The sequence below is a fragment of the Atractosteus spatula genome, unplaced genomic scaffold, assembly GCF_055471065.1.
Source record: "Atractosteus spatula isolate fAtrSpa1 unplaced genomic scaffold, fAtrSpa1.hap1 Scaffold_56, whole genome shotgun sequence".
Classification (NCBI taxonomy): Eukaryota; Metazoa; Chordata; class Actinopteri; order Semionotiformes; family Lepisosteidae; genus Atractosteus; species Atractosteus spatula.
The window spans coordinates 160,156-175,128 of record NW_028296886.1 but is presented as its reverse complement, the minus strand read 5'-3'; the positions used below and the strand labels follow the sequence as shown (position 1 = coordinate 175,128).

Sequence of the window (14,973 nt, the reverse complement as noted above, 5' to 3'; positions counted from 1 at the left end):
AGGGGGGGTTTCTTTGCAGACTTAGTCCCCTGGTGTGTGACTAATAGAAAACTAGTGATTGCCGGTGATTTTAATGAAGATCTAATTAAAAGAACAGCAGGATCCCTAGAAATTAACAAATTGTTGAGGGATTTTGACCTTTTTGATAGTTTTAGTTTTAAAGGGCCCGCAGCAGTAGGGTTGATTCCCCCAGTTACTTGGAGGAATGCAGCAGGGGCCGCCAAAAGATTGGATTACGTGTTCTTGTCTCGAGGGTTGGCGATTGCTAAAGCCTCGGTCATACCCTTTTATTTTTCCGATCACGAACTGCTGGTGGTGGAGGTGGAAGGTGTGGGGGTTAAGTTTGGTCCAGGTTACTGGAAATTAAACACAGCCGTGCTGAGTGAGGACGGTTACAAGGAGCTAATTAGAGACAAATGGTCCTTTTGGCTAGGACAGAAACAAGAGTGGCCGTCATTAATTCAATGGTGGGAGTATGTTAAGTGGCAGGTGAAGCAAATCTCAATTCGGTATTGTAAGCGCCGAAACCAAAGAAAGAACTTTGAAGTGAGAAGGCTTCAAAAAGAGTTGGAAAACATGTATGAGGAGACAAACAAAGGTGTAGATTTTAATTTCTCGAAAGCCCAGGAGCTGAAGGCGCGACTTAGAGAACTTTACCTTAGACAACCCAGAGAGCTTTTAATTAGAGCTGGCATCGGCTTTCTGGATGGACAAGAAGAGGTCTCAGGTCTGCTTTTTAAATCAGTTAAAGCCAAGCGGGTTAAAAGAGCATTCGGGAGTTTGTTTACTGCAGAGGGGGAGGTGGTAAGTACTCCGCATGGAATGTTGGATGAAGCCGTAAAGTACTTTACTACTTACTTTAATAAGAGGGAGGGGGAGTCAGTAAAGGGGGTTGGTGGTTTGGAGCACATTGAGAAGAAGGTCAGTGCGGAGGAAAATAGGGCTTTAGCGACACGCATTGAGCTAGCCGAAGCTGAGGGGGCGACTCGGAGAATGAAAACTGGGAAAGTTCCGGGGGTTGATGGCATCCCGGTAGAATTTTACCTGACTTTCTGGGATTTGATAGGCTCATCGCTGCTTGAAGTCTTTCAAGCAATTCTAGATGGTGGAGATTTGGGAGACACAATGGCACAGGGAGTTTTGTCTCTGTTATTTAAGAAAGGGGATCCTAAGAGGCTAGAAAATTGGAGGCCTATCCAATTATTGTGTGTCGAATACAAAATTTTGGCAAAAATATTGTGTGATAGGTTAAAGAAAGTCCTGCCATCAGTAATACAGCCGGATCAGACCTGTGGCGTGGCGGGTAGGTCCCTACACTGGAACCTTGGCCTGCTCAGAGATACTATTGCTTGGGCAGAAGACAGACATCAGTGTCTGTTGATAGCCAGTCTTGACCAAGAAAAGGCATTCGATAGGGTGGATCATCAATGCTTATGGGATGTGTTAGATCGTTATGGAGTCAGCAGCAGTTTCATCTCTTGGCTGAAGGCCCTGTATGGAGGTGCTTCCACCAGAGTCAACATAAATGGCTTTATGAGTGAACCCTTTGATGTAAGCAAGGGTGTCAGACAAGGCTGTCCTTTGTCCCCAATCTTATATGTGGTCTACGTAGAGCCACTACTGGAGATGATAAGACGAGATAGAAGGGTTGAGGGTATAGTGATCCCGGGAAGCGGAGGCCTCCAAACTAAAGTGTTGGCCTACGCGGATGATGTTGTCCTAACTTTGAGCTCAGACAGAAGCCTTTTAGTCGCACTGGAGCTGATAGAAGTCTTTAACCAATGCACAGGTGCAAGACTGAACAGAAATAAGAGCAGTGTGCAGTATTTCGGCCCATGGAGTAACAGGGATGAGGTGGTAGGAGGTCTGTCTCTAGAAATGAATTCCTTGAAGATACTAGGGGTGTGTTTTGATAGGGAAGGGGCTGGAAGAAGGAATTGGGAGACTCGGTTATCCCAGGTGAGTAGCAAACTCGGCCTATGGAAAAAAAGATCACTGTCCTATTCAGGGAAGGTTTTGGTTCTCAAAGGTGACATCTTACCAAGTCTCGTGCACATTGCAAAGGTCTTTCCTATGCCTGCTTGTTTCAGACGCTCCTTAACTAAGATGGTTTTTGATTTTGTATGGGGGGGTGGTTATGAGTATGTGAAGCGTCTAGATATGTACAGGGACATCAGTGAGGGAGGCAGAGAAGTCCCAGATTTACCCATTAAACTAGACGCCATATTTGTGGCCGATCTGTGTAAAGCGGTAGATGACAAGATCTTATACAAACATCAGTTCTTTGTTCGGCTCTGGTTCGCCTGGGTCGTCAGGCCTTCAGAAGTGTGGAGGAATGACGTTCCCAAGGCTGAAATCCTACCATGGTTCTACGAACATGCGGCCGTATGGTTAAGGAAGTACGCAAAAGATGCGGACAGGCCAGTGATTATCTCCCACAGGCTCTTATATAAGACAGCTAAGAGCAGTGAAAAGGGATCCAATGTTGTGGTTCCCACTGATGTATGGAAAAGGGTGCAACCTAAGAGCCTGGATAACAGGCTCAAAGATTTAAATTGGATGTGTGTGTGGGGACGTCTGCCAGTAAGGGAGGTGATGCACAGACATAAGCTGGCTCGTTCAGCGACTTGCCCAAGACCGCAATGTGCAGAGGTGGAGTCAATCACTCATGTGTTCTGGGGTTGCAGGATTGCAAAAGCAGTGTGGGGGCAGATGTCGGACCTTTTTGATAAATTGGAACCGGGGTTTGTTCTATCTGGAGATAAAATCCTGAGACGGTGGAGCAGGTCTTCAAGATCTGTGAGACGTGACCTTGTAATCTGGTTTTTAATCAGTATAGTAAAATTTGTGTTATGGGGATCGAGAAACAATCTGGTCAAACATGGTCATGTGGAAGGGGCTGGGGCAATATGTGGGAGGGTTCGTTTTGAGCTGCATAAGATGTTGTCAGTAGAGGTGCGTAGGTGGGGTTTTCACGCAGCAAAAGAAAAATGGAAACCGCTGTTGGACTAATGGAATAAGTTTTGCCGTTGGTGGATTGTGATTTATGTTCTGTGATTTTGTCTTGTATTGTTATAATAAATGTAAAAAAAAAAAAAATCTGTTCTTATCAGTTTAATATCTGATACGTCCCCCATCGGGGGACCACATATTAAACGGATTTTTGGAACAGGGAGCTGGATCAGGAGCTTGCTCCGTCCTCTCCACGCATCGGCCCGGTATTGCAGCGCCTCCGGGAACGGTGCACTACCTTCTCTCAGCGGTGAAAAGACAGACGTAGCTAGCAAGCAAGCGAGGTGGACCGGAGCTCCTTCCTCTCCGGTCTCGTCTCTCGTCCATCCGTGTGTCTCTGTGCCTCTGTGTCTCTCTCTCCCCCTCCCCGTTCCCGTGCTCCCTCGGTGCGCTTTCCCGCGCCTCGACTCTCTCGGCCAGCAGGCCGGCCCCCTTTTCGGCTCCCGTGCGTTTTCCCTCCAAAAAACTTAGTTTTTTCCTCCTTTTCCCTGGGAGGCAGGCGTGGCTTGTGTGTGTGTGTGTGTGTGTGTGTGTGTGTGTGTGTGTGTCCCCGTCCTTGCAGGCGGGCCCCTTTCGACAGCCGGGCGTTTTCCCTCCAAAAAACTTAGTATATACACCTTTTCTTTCTTTTTTTTCCGCAGGCAGGCAGGCAGGCAGGCAGGCGTGTGTGTGTGCGCGCGCGTCCCCGTCCCTCCCGAGAGAGAGAGCTGCCCCTTGCCTCTGCCCGCAGGTGCTGGCGGTCCGCTTTCGCTTGCAGCTGGTTGGGCACAGCTGCTGCCGGTGGGAGGGGCCTAAGCTAAGGAGGCCGGGCGGCTGGCGCCCCCCGCGGCTGCGGTCGTTGTCGGGCCGTTGACAGAAGATCAAAGAGCAGGGCCCCCGCCCGGGACTGGCAGGAAGGCAGGCAGGCAAGAGAGAGGGGGAGCAGAGTCCGGCGGCAGGCCTCTGGCTGCAGGGAGGCCGGCAGCTGCGCGGGTCCCGGGCTCCAGAGGAGAGTCGGCCTGCGCCACTGTGCGCCAGCGGAACGCCCGCGCGTCGGTCCGCGCCTTTGGGGGTATCGCTTCTCGGCCTTTTGGCTAAGATCAAGTGTAGTATCTGTTCTTATCAGTTTAATATCTGATACGTCCCCCATCGGGGGACCACATATTAAACGGATTTTTGGAACAGGGAGCTGGATCAGGAGCTTGCTCCGTCCTCTCCACGCATCGGCCCGGTATTGCAGCGCCTCCGGGAACGGTGCACTACCTTCTCTCAGCGGTGAAAAGACAGACGTAGCTAGCAAGCAAGCGAGGTGGACCGGAGCTCCTTCCTCTCCGGTCTCGTCTCTCGTCCATCCGTGTGTCTCTGTGCCTCTGTGTCTCTCTCTCCCCCTCCCCGTTCCCGTGCTCCCTCGGTGCGCTTTCCCGCGCCTCGACTCTCTCGGCCAGCAGGCCGGCCCCCTTTTCGGCTCCCGTGCGTTTTCCCTCCAAAAAACTTAGTTTTTTCCTCCTTTTCCCTGGGAGGCAGGCGTGGCTTGTGTGTGTGTGTGTGTGTGTGTGTGTGTGTGTGTGTGTGTCCCCGTCCTTGCAGGCGGGCCCCTTTCGACAGCCGGGCGTTTTCCCTCCAAAAAACTTAGTATATACACCTTTTCTTTCTTTTTTTTCCGCAGGCAGGCAGGCAGGCAGGCAGGCAGGCGTGTGTGTGTGCGCGCGCGTCCCCGTCCCTCCCGAGAGAGAGAGCTGCCCCTTGCCTCTGCCCGCAGGTGCTGGCGGTCCGCTTTCGCTTGCAGCTGGTTGGGCACAGCTGCTGCCGGTGGGAGGGGCCTAAGCTAAGGAGGCCGGGCGGCTGGCGCCCCCCGCGGCTGCGGTCGTTGTCGGGCCGTTGACAGAAGATCAAAGAGCAGGGCCCCCGCCCGGGACTGGCAGGAAGGCAGGCAGGCAAGAGAGAGGGGGAGCAGAGTCCGGCGGCAGGCCTCTGGCTGCAGGGAGGCCGGCAGCTGCGCGGGTCCCGGGCTCCAGAGGAGAGTCGGCCTGCGCCACTGTGCGCCAGCGGAACGCCCGCGCGTCGGTCCGCGCCTTTGGGGGTATCGCTTCTCGGCCTTTTGGCCTAAGATCCCGTGTGCGTGGCCTGACCGCGGCTCGGGTTCTGAAGCCAAAGGAGGGAAGAGACGGACGGCGCAGCTTTTTTAAGCGACGGCGATTTTTTTCCGTGGCGGAAGGGACTCCGGCCACTTTGAGAATGGAGAAGATTTCCAGCAGGACCGCAAGACCAAGGCACACTGTACGTTTCGTGTTGCGAGAGGAGGCTTCGGACAAGGATTTTGCCAAGAGAGACGCTTTCGAGGACGTCGTCCTTTTCAAGCACCTGGCCTTGCAGCCTGAAGACATCTATTGCCTGCAGAACTTTCCAGGTAAAAGGATTTTTGATTTGTCACTATTTTCTGCGGTACAGTGCACGAAAATATGGTCCACATTGGCTGCTCGCAGACAGGAGGAACCTTTTGTTCATTTTTATCTCGAACCTTTGTTTGCTCGCGAGTCGAGACCCATATGGGTCCATATGAATAATCCTTTCACCCCGGAAGCAGACATCGTCAACTTTCTTAAAAGATTTGTTGACGTGCAAGATACAGGGACAAAAGTAATGGACAGGAAGAGAGTCTGGAACGGCAAAAGAAGGTTTCTTGTGCGTTTCAGAGCAGACCCCAGCGCAGAGGATGGGCTTTTGCACCCCCCTGCACACTTTTCAATTGGAGCTTACACAGGTTACCTGAACTATCCAGACCAGCCTTTCGCATGCAGACGGTGTAACCAGAGAGGCCACTACGCTGCCGACTGTGAAGCGGAGGTCTGCCGAAGATGCGACACCGTGGGACACAGCACCTTGATGTGCAGAGCCGAGCCAAAGTGCAATCTGTGCGGGGCTTCTGGACACATCTACAAGGTATGCCCGATAAAAGCACGGAGTTTCGCAGCAGTGACGGGTGGCTCCTTGGCAGTGCGTGCAACCGCAGCTCCTCTTACGGAAGACAGGGCAGCTGCGCCAGCAGAGAGATCGACACCGGTGTCACTGGTCCCGGACGCTGCTGAGGAGGAGATGGAACCTGAGGGGGTGGAACAAGGGCATAAAGAAACGGATCACGGGCAGACGACAACAGCACTTACCTCAGCAGATGATCGCCACGGCCAGGAAGAAGCGGAGATCCCGGTGAGCGCAGAGGGGGTCCCGGTGAGTGCAGAGGAGGAAGATGGGGTCTCGCTCGCCTCGCTTGAGCAACTGAGAGAGTTGGCGGAGGGCTCAAGCGTGCCCCCTGCGGAGAAAGAAATGTCAGATTGGGGAGAGATAGTGGATACTGCGGAGGCCATGGACACTGCCCTGGCCAAGAAGGGTGGGAAAAGGAAGGCGGAACACTATGCGCCCTTCCTGGTGAAAAAACCGGGCATGGACCCTCTGGACTACCTCGAGTCGATGGCCACAGATTCGTTGGCCCAGACTGAATCCACGCCATTAGGAACGGAGGGTGAGGTAAGTGGTGTGGGAGTCCCCCCCCTCACGGCGGAACCAGGAATGTCTTCGAGCTGTGTCATTCCAGAGACTGAGCTGACCCCGACCCCGGCAGGAGCCCCTGAGGAATGCATGCAGCCACGTGTCGCCCTGCAGAGGAAAGAACAGGACGTCTTTATTTTCGCAGAGGTACCCTTGAAATTCAAGGTATTTTGTAAATGGGACGAAAAGGCCAGCAAACTGATCTGGCCTTCGACCTTTAACAAGCAGCAGCTATCCCCGGCAGGGATCGTGGTGCGGTGTGGGCACTTTGGTGAGGAGATCACAACTCTGGAGGTAAGAGGCTGTAACCAGATGGACGCAGTCGCTAAGAAGATAGCGCTAAACAACCTGGTTAAGGAATGGTTTGCGGGCGACGGAGATCTGAAAGAGAGGTACGAGAGGGAGGTGGAAAGACGCCCAGGCAACGTGGTGGTGAATCTGGATTTTCCGGTGATGTTCATGGAGCGCTGCGCCTGGAAGAACGGAAACGTGCAGTACCCACCCCAGCCATCAGGCTTCCGGCGTTCGCTGAAGTCGCGGACTGGGAGGCAGACTGGAGTGACAATGAGCAGTACACGGACAGGAGATAAAATTAACACCTTATTCTTGCAGGGGAAAGACGAGGAGCCAGTGCGTCGCGCATACATGGAACTGATGCAGTCGGTGTGCCGGCACTATGACTCTCCGTAACGGCCCCCAATGTTGAAAATACTAACTCTGAACATTCGGGGTTTAAGGAATTTGGTAAAGAGGACGGCCTTTTTTTCTTTCCTGAAAACCATAGTTTTCGATATCTGTCTGGTACAGGAAGTCCATCTAAGAGATGAAAGGGACGTCATACAGTTCACTCGTGAGTGGGACAGAGGGGACTCTAGATGGAATATCGGAGGCGTCCACTCCTCGGGAGTCGGCATTTTATTTGGTAATCATGATTTTATAGTGGAGAAGTGTGTGAATGTAGTGCCTGGAAGAGTTTTTTATCTGGATATCTGTTTGGGTGAGAGTTGCTTTCGGTGCGTGTGCGTGTACGCCCCGGCAATGATGGCTTTGCGGGCGGATTTTTTTAAAGAACTTTATCCTGTTTGCCTTACCAACAAACGGATCATCATGGGAGGTGATTTTAACGTGGACCTCCGAGATAAGAAGGACCCAGGAGCAAAGCAGCTCAATCTTCTACTAACACAGTTCGGGCTCTACGACTGCGCCTACCGGATCCAAAGGGAGAAAGCAGAGGCCACGTGGAGGAACGCCCAAGGTACTGTAAAGCGCCTCGATTACGTCTTCGCCTCACTGGACGTACCTGTTGAGATGGTGGTGGTGCAGCCGGTAGGTTTCTCTGATCATGCTCTCGTAGAGGCCCATTTTCCACACCTAAAGAGCCAGTTTGGGTGTGGGGTGTGGAAATTAAATACGGAGAGCCTAAAAGAGGACGAGTACATCAGGGCAATGAGGTTCAAACTGCAAACCTGGTGGAAGGAGAGGAATCTGAGCACCCCCCTGATTGATTGGTGGGAACATCTAAAGAAGAGAATTAGAACAGAGTCCAGAGCTTATTGCCGAGCAAGACTCAAACGCGAGCGACAGAAAGGCAGGGAGTTACAGGAAAGGTTAAACACCTTGTTCTCCCAGTGTAATAAGGATATGTCTGTGTGCCTTGAAGAGATTTCAGCAGCTAAAGCTGAACTGCGCGCCTACCACGAGCAAAAGGCGAAGAGCTACCTGTTCAGAGCCCACGCGCAGTTCATACAAACCCACGAAACATGTTCCAGTTTTTTCTTCCGACAGATACGCCAGAGGCAGAAGCGCAGCGTGATGGCTGGCATTCAGACCCCGGAAGGGAAAATAGCAACTAGCAGTGAGGAGATGCTGGAAACTGTGAGGCGTTTTTACCAATGTCTTTTCTCCCTAAAGACAGTGGACGAGGCCATGGGGGCAAGGCTGCTGAGCAATATTACAGCACAGATTCCTGTCGAAGCCCAAGATCAGCTTGAGGCGCCTATAAGCTTACAGGAACTTGGCGACGCCTTGCTCGGCATGAAGACTGGCAAGGTACCAGGTAAAGACGGGCTACCAGCTGAATTTTATCGGACGTTCTGGGACATCTTAGGCCCAATTGTACTACAGGTGGCGGAGGAAATCTTTCGCAGGAGGACCATGTGCGAGTCCATGAGGGAGGGGATCCTTACACTGCTGTATAAAAAAGGGCCTGCAACGGACCTTAGAAACTGGAGGCCGCTGCAAATGTTGTGTGTGGACTATAAGCTGATTGCCAAAGTGCTGGTAAATCGCTTGAAGGGGGTCCTGGCCCATGTGATCGGTTGGGACCAAACCTGCGGGGTTCGAGGTCGTCGTGCCAGCTGGACCCTCCAGCTAGTGCGGGATGTGATTGCGTGGTCCGGAAACAGGAACGTCCCGTTGCTGATCGCCAGCCTGGACCTCGAAAAAGCATTTGACAATGTCTCACACACTTTTGTCTGGCAGGTAATGGAGAAGATGGGTTTCGGCCCCGTCATGCTGGGCTGGCTAAAAATACTGTACTCACAGGTTGGCAGCAGAGTACTGGTGAACGGGCACCTGGGAGGGCTGGTCCACCAAGAGTCCGGGGTGCGTCAGGGCTGCCCCCTGTCCCCGTTACTTTTTGCGCTGTACATGGAGCCTTATGCGCGGGCAGTCCAGAAGGAGCCATCCATCGACGGGATCCTGGTACCTGGGAGTGGAGGGAACAGAGTTAAGGTGGCATTATACGCTGACGATGTGACCTTATTCCTCAGCTCTTACCTCAGTTTGCAGGCAGCCTTGGACGTCTTCGAGAACTTCTCCCTCGCGTCAGGTGCTCGGCTAAACAAGGGGAAAAGCCAGATTAAGCTCTTCGGGCCTTGGAAAGAACAACTCGGACCGGCGCATGGACTAGACATCTGTCAAGGCCCCCTTAAGATTCTGGGGGTGCTGTTCACGGCTCAGGATGCTGCCCGGTGCAATTGGTCCCAGAGGCTTGAGAAGGCTCGGCTGCAGCTGACGCACTGGAAGAACAAGCAGCTGTCCTTTGTGGGTAAAGTCCTGATCCTGAAAGTGGTGTACTTGCCCGTGCTGGTTTACCTGGCGTCCGTGTATCCCATGCCTGCGCGCTTCAACAGATACCTGGTAAGGGAGGTTTTCAAGTTCATGTGGGGGGGGAGATACGAGTACGTGCGCAGAGTCGACATGTATCGCCCGGTGGAAGAAGGCGGACGGGGGGTTCCTAACTTCCCCGCAAAACTCAACTGCATATATGTGTCTGGCCTGTGTATTGCTCTGCATTCCCCAGTCTCACACCCCTTTCAGTATTTTGTCAGGTTCTGGCTAGCAAGACACGTGCGTGGCCTGGCCCAGTGGTCCAACAGTCTGCCCCATGGGAACGACCTCCCGTGGCACTACCGGCATGCGACACACTGGTTGAAGCAGCACCCTGAGCTAACAGACCACCAGATCCTGCTCAACCACAGACGGCTCTACTTTGCAGTAACCCAAGCTGAGGAGGCCAGCCTCGTAGGAGGCGTCCCCAACGATGTCTGGCGGAGAGTCCAGCCCAGGGGGCTACAGCACCACCTGATGGACTTGAACTGGCTGTCTGCTTGGGGTCGTCTGGCAGTCCGTGAGGTCTTGTTCAAACACAAGCTGACGAAGCAGCAGGAGTGTCCAAGAGCCGGGTGTCACGCCGTGGAATCCATCAGCCACGTGTTCTGGGACTGTAATTTCGCTCAGCGAACTTGGAACAAATGTGAACCTTTGTTTGCTAGTCTGTCATCCACGTTCCGTATACTTCCTGGGGTTATTTTGCGTGGGTTGAAGGTGGGAAGCAGGACAAACACCATGGGTTTTGTGTTATGGTTGCTTGTTAGTTTAATTAAGTTTGAGTTGTGGAATTCTCGGAATTTGTTAGTTAAAAGGGGAACTGTTTGTACAGTAGATGGGTTATACAGACGGCTTTTGTGGAACTTAAGAGGGTTGGTAGAAGGGGACATAAGGAGATGGGGTTTTCACGCCGCAAAGGAGAAATGGAAATCCATAGTAGATATTTGGGACTGGAAATAATTTTTTGAGCCTCTAGTTTCCTTGTAAATTTGTAAATAGACTGTTTGGGAGATTTGGTGGGCGGGTGGTTAATTTGCATAGAGGGCGGGATCATGTAAATAGGGTTTGGGCTGTAAATTGTGGTTTTGTGTATTTCCAAGTATGTCGCTCATTTTCTGTACGAATATCTGTTTTGAATTTGATTTTGGGGTTGCTTTTGAGTGGGAAGAATAGTAAAAGGGTGGTTTGTGTTTGTATAAGGGTGGGATTATGATACCTTTTTGATTTAGCTGTGTAATTGTTTTATTTTCGTCTTGTGTTTGTGAATTGATGTATTTGAAGTTTCGGTGTTTTCTTTTGTATTTTGTATAATAAAAAAAAAAAAAAAATCTGTTCTTATCAGTTTAATATCTGATACGTCCCCCATCGGGGGACCACATATTAAACGGATTTTTGGAACAGGGAGCTGGATCAGGAGCTTGCTCCGTCCTCTCCACGCATCGGCCCGGTATTGCAGCGCCTCCGGGAACGGTGCACTACCTTCTCTCAGCGGTGAAAAGACAGACGTAGCTAGCAAGCAAGCGAGGTGGACCGGAGCTCCTTCCTCTCCGGTCTCGTCTCTCGTCCATCCGTGTGTCTCTGTGCCTCTGTGTCTCTCTCTCCCCCTCCCCGTTCCCGTGCTCCCTCGGTGCGCTTTCCCGCGCCTCGACTCTCTCGGCCAGCAGGCCGGCCCCCTTTTCGGCTCCCGTGCGTTTTCCCTCCAAAAAACTTAGTTTTTTCCTCCTTTTCCCTGGGAGGCAGGCGTGGCTTGTGTGTGTGTGTGTGTGTGTGTGTGTGTGTGTGTGTGTGTCCCCGTCCTTGCAGGCGGGCCCCTTTCGACAGCCGGGCGTTTTCCCTCCAAAAAACTTAGTATATACACCTTTTCTTTCTTTTTTTTCCGCAGGCAGGCAGGCAGGCAGGCAGGCGTGTGTGTGTGCGCGCGCGTCCCCGTCCCTCCCGAGAGAGAGAGCTGCCCCTTGCCTCTGCCCGCAGGTGCTGGCGGTCCGCTTTCGCTTGCAGCTGGTTGGGCACAGCTGCTGCCGGTGGGAGGGGCCTAAGCTAAGGAGGCCGGGCGGCTGGCGCCCCCCGCGGCTGCGGTCGTTGTCGGGCCGTTGACAGAAGATCAAAGAGCAGGGCCCCCGCCCGGGACTGGCAGGAAGGCAGGCAGGCAAGAGAGAGGGGGAGCAGAGTCCGGCGGCAGGCCTCTGGCTGCAGGGAGGCCGGCAGCTGCGCGGGTCCCGGGCTCCAGAGGAGAGTCGGCCTGCGCCACTGTGCGCCAGCGGAACGCCCGCGCGTCGGTCCGCGCCTTTGGGGGTATCGCTTCTCGGCCTTTCGGCTAAGATCGGAAAAGTACGTGGCAGGCCCGCGGCTTGAAGACTTGGCTGGGGGACGAGAAGGGCGGCGGCGGAGAGACCGTGAGAGGAGACCGAGAGGACAGCACTGCGGAGACGCGTTTTGGATTGCCTTGGATTGACCCGGATTGCCTTTGGATTACGTTTTTTGCCTTTGGACGTCGGAACTTTTGATTTTCTTTTACCCGGCTTTGCATTCCCTGGCTGTTTGGCGGCCGAAAGGCTGCACCAACCATGGCTGCAGAGCCAGGAGAGGCGAGGAGGGCTGGGAAGGACCCCAGCATCAAGTGGACCCTCCGCTTCCATTGGAAACCGGAGACGGCACCACCGGGAAGGGAGCAGTTTGAGGACGATGTTCTGTTCGGTGCTTTGGGGCTAAAGGCGGCGGATATCAAGTGCGTGCAGGGGAACCAGCCACAGAAGTTCATCGACACCACCTTCATCAGTGCGGACATCCACAAGAAAATGGTAGGAAAATGCAACGATATCATTAAGAGCGGCGGATTCCGGGAGTATGAGTGTGGTGGATTGCAGAGCGACAGTAAGAGGTGGGTGGTTTTGCACATGTTTGATCCCTTTGTGACGGATGCCGACGTGACTACCTTCCTAAGCAGGTATGTGGATGTGAGAACTGGGCCTTTGGTGCTCAGCGACACACGCACTGTGTGGACGGGAAAGCGTCGGTACCTGGTGGAACTGCGACGGGACCCAACAACAAAGGATGGATACAGCCACCCACCGGCTACGTTCGCAATCGGAGGAGGTAGGGGGTACATGTTTTACTGGGACCAGCCTGAATTTTGCAGGAAGTGTCGGACCACCGGGCACCGTGAGGGGGCATGTACGGCGGAGAAATGTGGGAAGTGCGGCCGCCCGGGACACCATACCCGAGACTGCCAGGTGAAGGAGTGCTCCCTGTGCGGGGACAGAGGCCACCTTTTCCGGCAGTGCAGCAAGAGGGGCGCGACCACGGAGAAGACGGCCAAGGAGAGAACGGCCACGGAGAAGGCGGCCACGGAGAAGGCGGTTAAGGAGTGGATCAGGCAGGCGGACGAGGACAGCGAGAGGGAAGGCCGGCCGACGAGCAGCAGGCCCCTCGGTAAGGGAGAGAAGAGGGGAGGACGGAAACAGGGACGGGAACAGGAGGAGGAGGAGAGCCAGGGAGCGGAGGATGGTGAGGGTCCAGGAACATCATGGGGCTCAGACATGGAGCAGCGGGAAGCAGCCCGGGGATCGGACAGCGAACGACCGGGAACATCGCGGGGAGCGGACGGAAGGGCTGGAACCTGGGCGGAAGTGGTGAAGAAGGGGCGCCCCCTGATGGGCGGGGGAAGAACTGCGCCTGCACCGGCGCCAGCAGAGGAGGAGGGGATGGTGGCCCTGCAGAGCGCGGGGCAGAAGAGGAAGACGAAGAGGCTGCGGGCAGGAAAACGCCGGCAAGAGACGCAGGAGAAGAAGAAGAAGACGGTCGAGGAGGAAGGCCAGGAGGAAGACCCGGGAGACCTCGCAGACTCTGAGGGGATGGAAGAGGAGGAGGGAGTCTCGTCGGCCTTGAGCGACTCTGAGGCCGAAAGCACCTCGGAATCTCTCCCCCCAGGGCAGGGGTCAGGGGCGGTACCGATGGCCGTCTTTTCAGTGTCGGGCAACGTGACAGACGAAGGCAGCCCTGTAGTCGCCTGCCTGCCTGCACCGCTTACTCCCGAGCAAGAGGCCCCGGATACCCCAGTCCAGTTCATGGACACGGAGGATGGCAGCTCAGGAAGTACAGCAGGGACGGCGAGCTCTCCGGATTCCAGCCGCTCGGAGGGAATGGAGAGTGACAGTCTCCCTCAAGACCCGCCATGACCCTCACAGTTGCAACAGCTAACGTGAGGGGTCTGAGGAAGCAGGAGAAGAGAGTGGCAGTGTTTTCCTACCTGTCTCGAAGGAAGTTGGATGTGACCTTTCTGCAGGAAGTCCATCTCAAGGACCTCGACGACGTGAGGACCCTTCAGAGGGAGTGGAGGAGGGGTCCCTCGTGGTGGAGCGTCGGAGGGGTGAACTCTTCTGGCGTGGGTATCCTGTGCGGCTTGCCAGGGTTCGCCGCCCAAACAGTCAGCTCAGTGATTCCCGGACGTCTGCTGGTGGTGGACGGAACCTGGAGGGGAGTGAAGATAAGGTTAGTCAGCGTGTACGCCCCAGCAGACAGAAGACAGCAGGGCTCCCTTTTGAAAGACCTGGAGCCCGTGCTGTATACCAACAGGGAGCTGATTGTCGGCGGCGACTTCAACATCGACCTGGGAGACCCGCACGGCCAGGGAGTTCATCTGTTGAGGTCCTTGATCGCAGATTTCGGCCTTCGAGACGGGTTTCAGAACGTTGCACACCACACCTGGGACAACGGGAGAGGAAGTTTTCGACGCCTCGACTACATCCTCTCTACTGTGAAGTGGACAACATTGAGCAGGCAAGTGACCCCTACCTGGTTCTCGGATCACCAGCTGCTCACGATCTCCTTCGGTGTTGAGGACCCGCGCTTCCAGGCTGGGTACTGGAAGCTGAACAAACAAGTTCTACAAGAGGAGAGATACCGGAGGAAGATTGGGACAGTGCTGAAAGACCTAGGGAGGAGAAGAGAGCTCTTTAGCTCGGCGGTGCACTGGTGGGAATCGTGTAAACAGACTCTCGCGACGGTCACCAGGCGATACTGCTGGATCCGGCGGAGTCTGGAGGAACGCCAGTGCGCCCAGCTCCAAGAGGAGCTAGAAGCACTGTACGAGCAGCTGAACCAGGGGGGCGCCTTCAACGGCGAGAAGATTGCCATCGTCAGGAGCCTGCTGAGAGACACGTGGCTGCAGAGAGCAAAGAACTTTCTTTTCAGGCTGCGGGGAGTTTGGAAGGAGGGAGAAGAACAGTGCTCTCCCCAATTCTTCAGCGCCGTGAGGAGGCAGCAGGAGCGCTGCTGCTTCGAAAGCTTGCGGCGCGAAGATGGGACTGCAGTCACGGACTTACCCGGGAT

General features: G+C 54.3%; 3 non-coding genes across 3 annotated transcripts; all 3 read left to right on the top strand.

Annotated features, from left to right (window-relative positions):
* Positions 1–3,068: 3,068 nt before the first annotated feature.
* Positions 3,069–3,252, top strand: LOC148806256 (U2 spliceosomal RNA). Its single transcript, XR_016089693.1, has one exon. It is a non-coding gene; the product is annotated as a U2 spliceosomal RNA (small nuclear RNA).
* An 813-nt stretch (positions 3,253–4,065) lies between these two features.
* Positions 4,066–4,256, top strand: LOC148806255 (U2 spliceosomal RNA). Its single transcript, XR_016089665.1, has one exon. It is a non-coding gene; the product is annotated as a U2 spliceosomal RNA (small nuclear RNA).
* Positions 4,257–10,934: 6,678 nt separating this feature from the next.
* Positions 10,935–11,126, top strand: LOC148806254 (U2 spliceosomal RNA). Its single transcript, XR_016089674.1, has one exon. It is a non-coding gene; the product is annotated as a U2 spliceosomal RNA (small nuclear RNA).
* Positions 11,127–14,973: the final 3,847 nt, after the last annotated feature.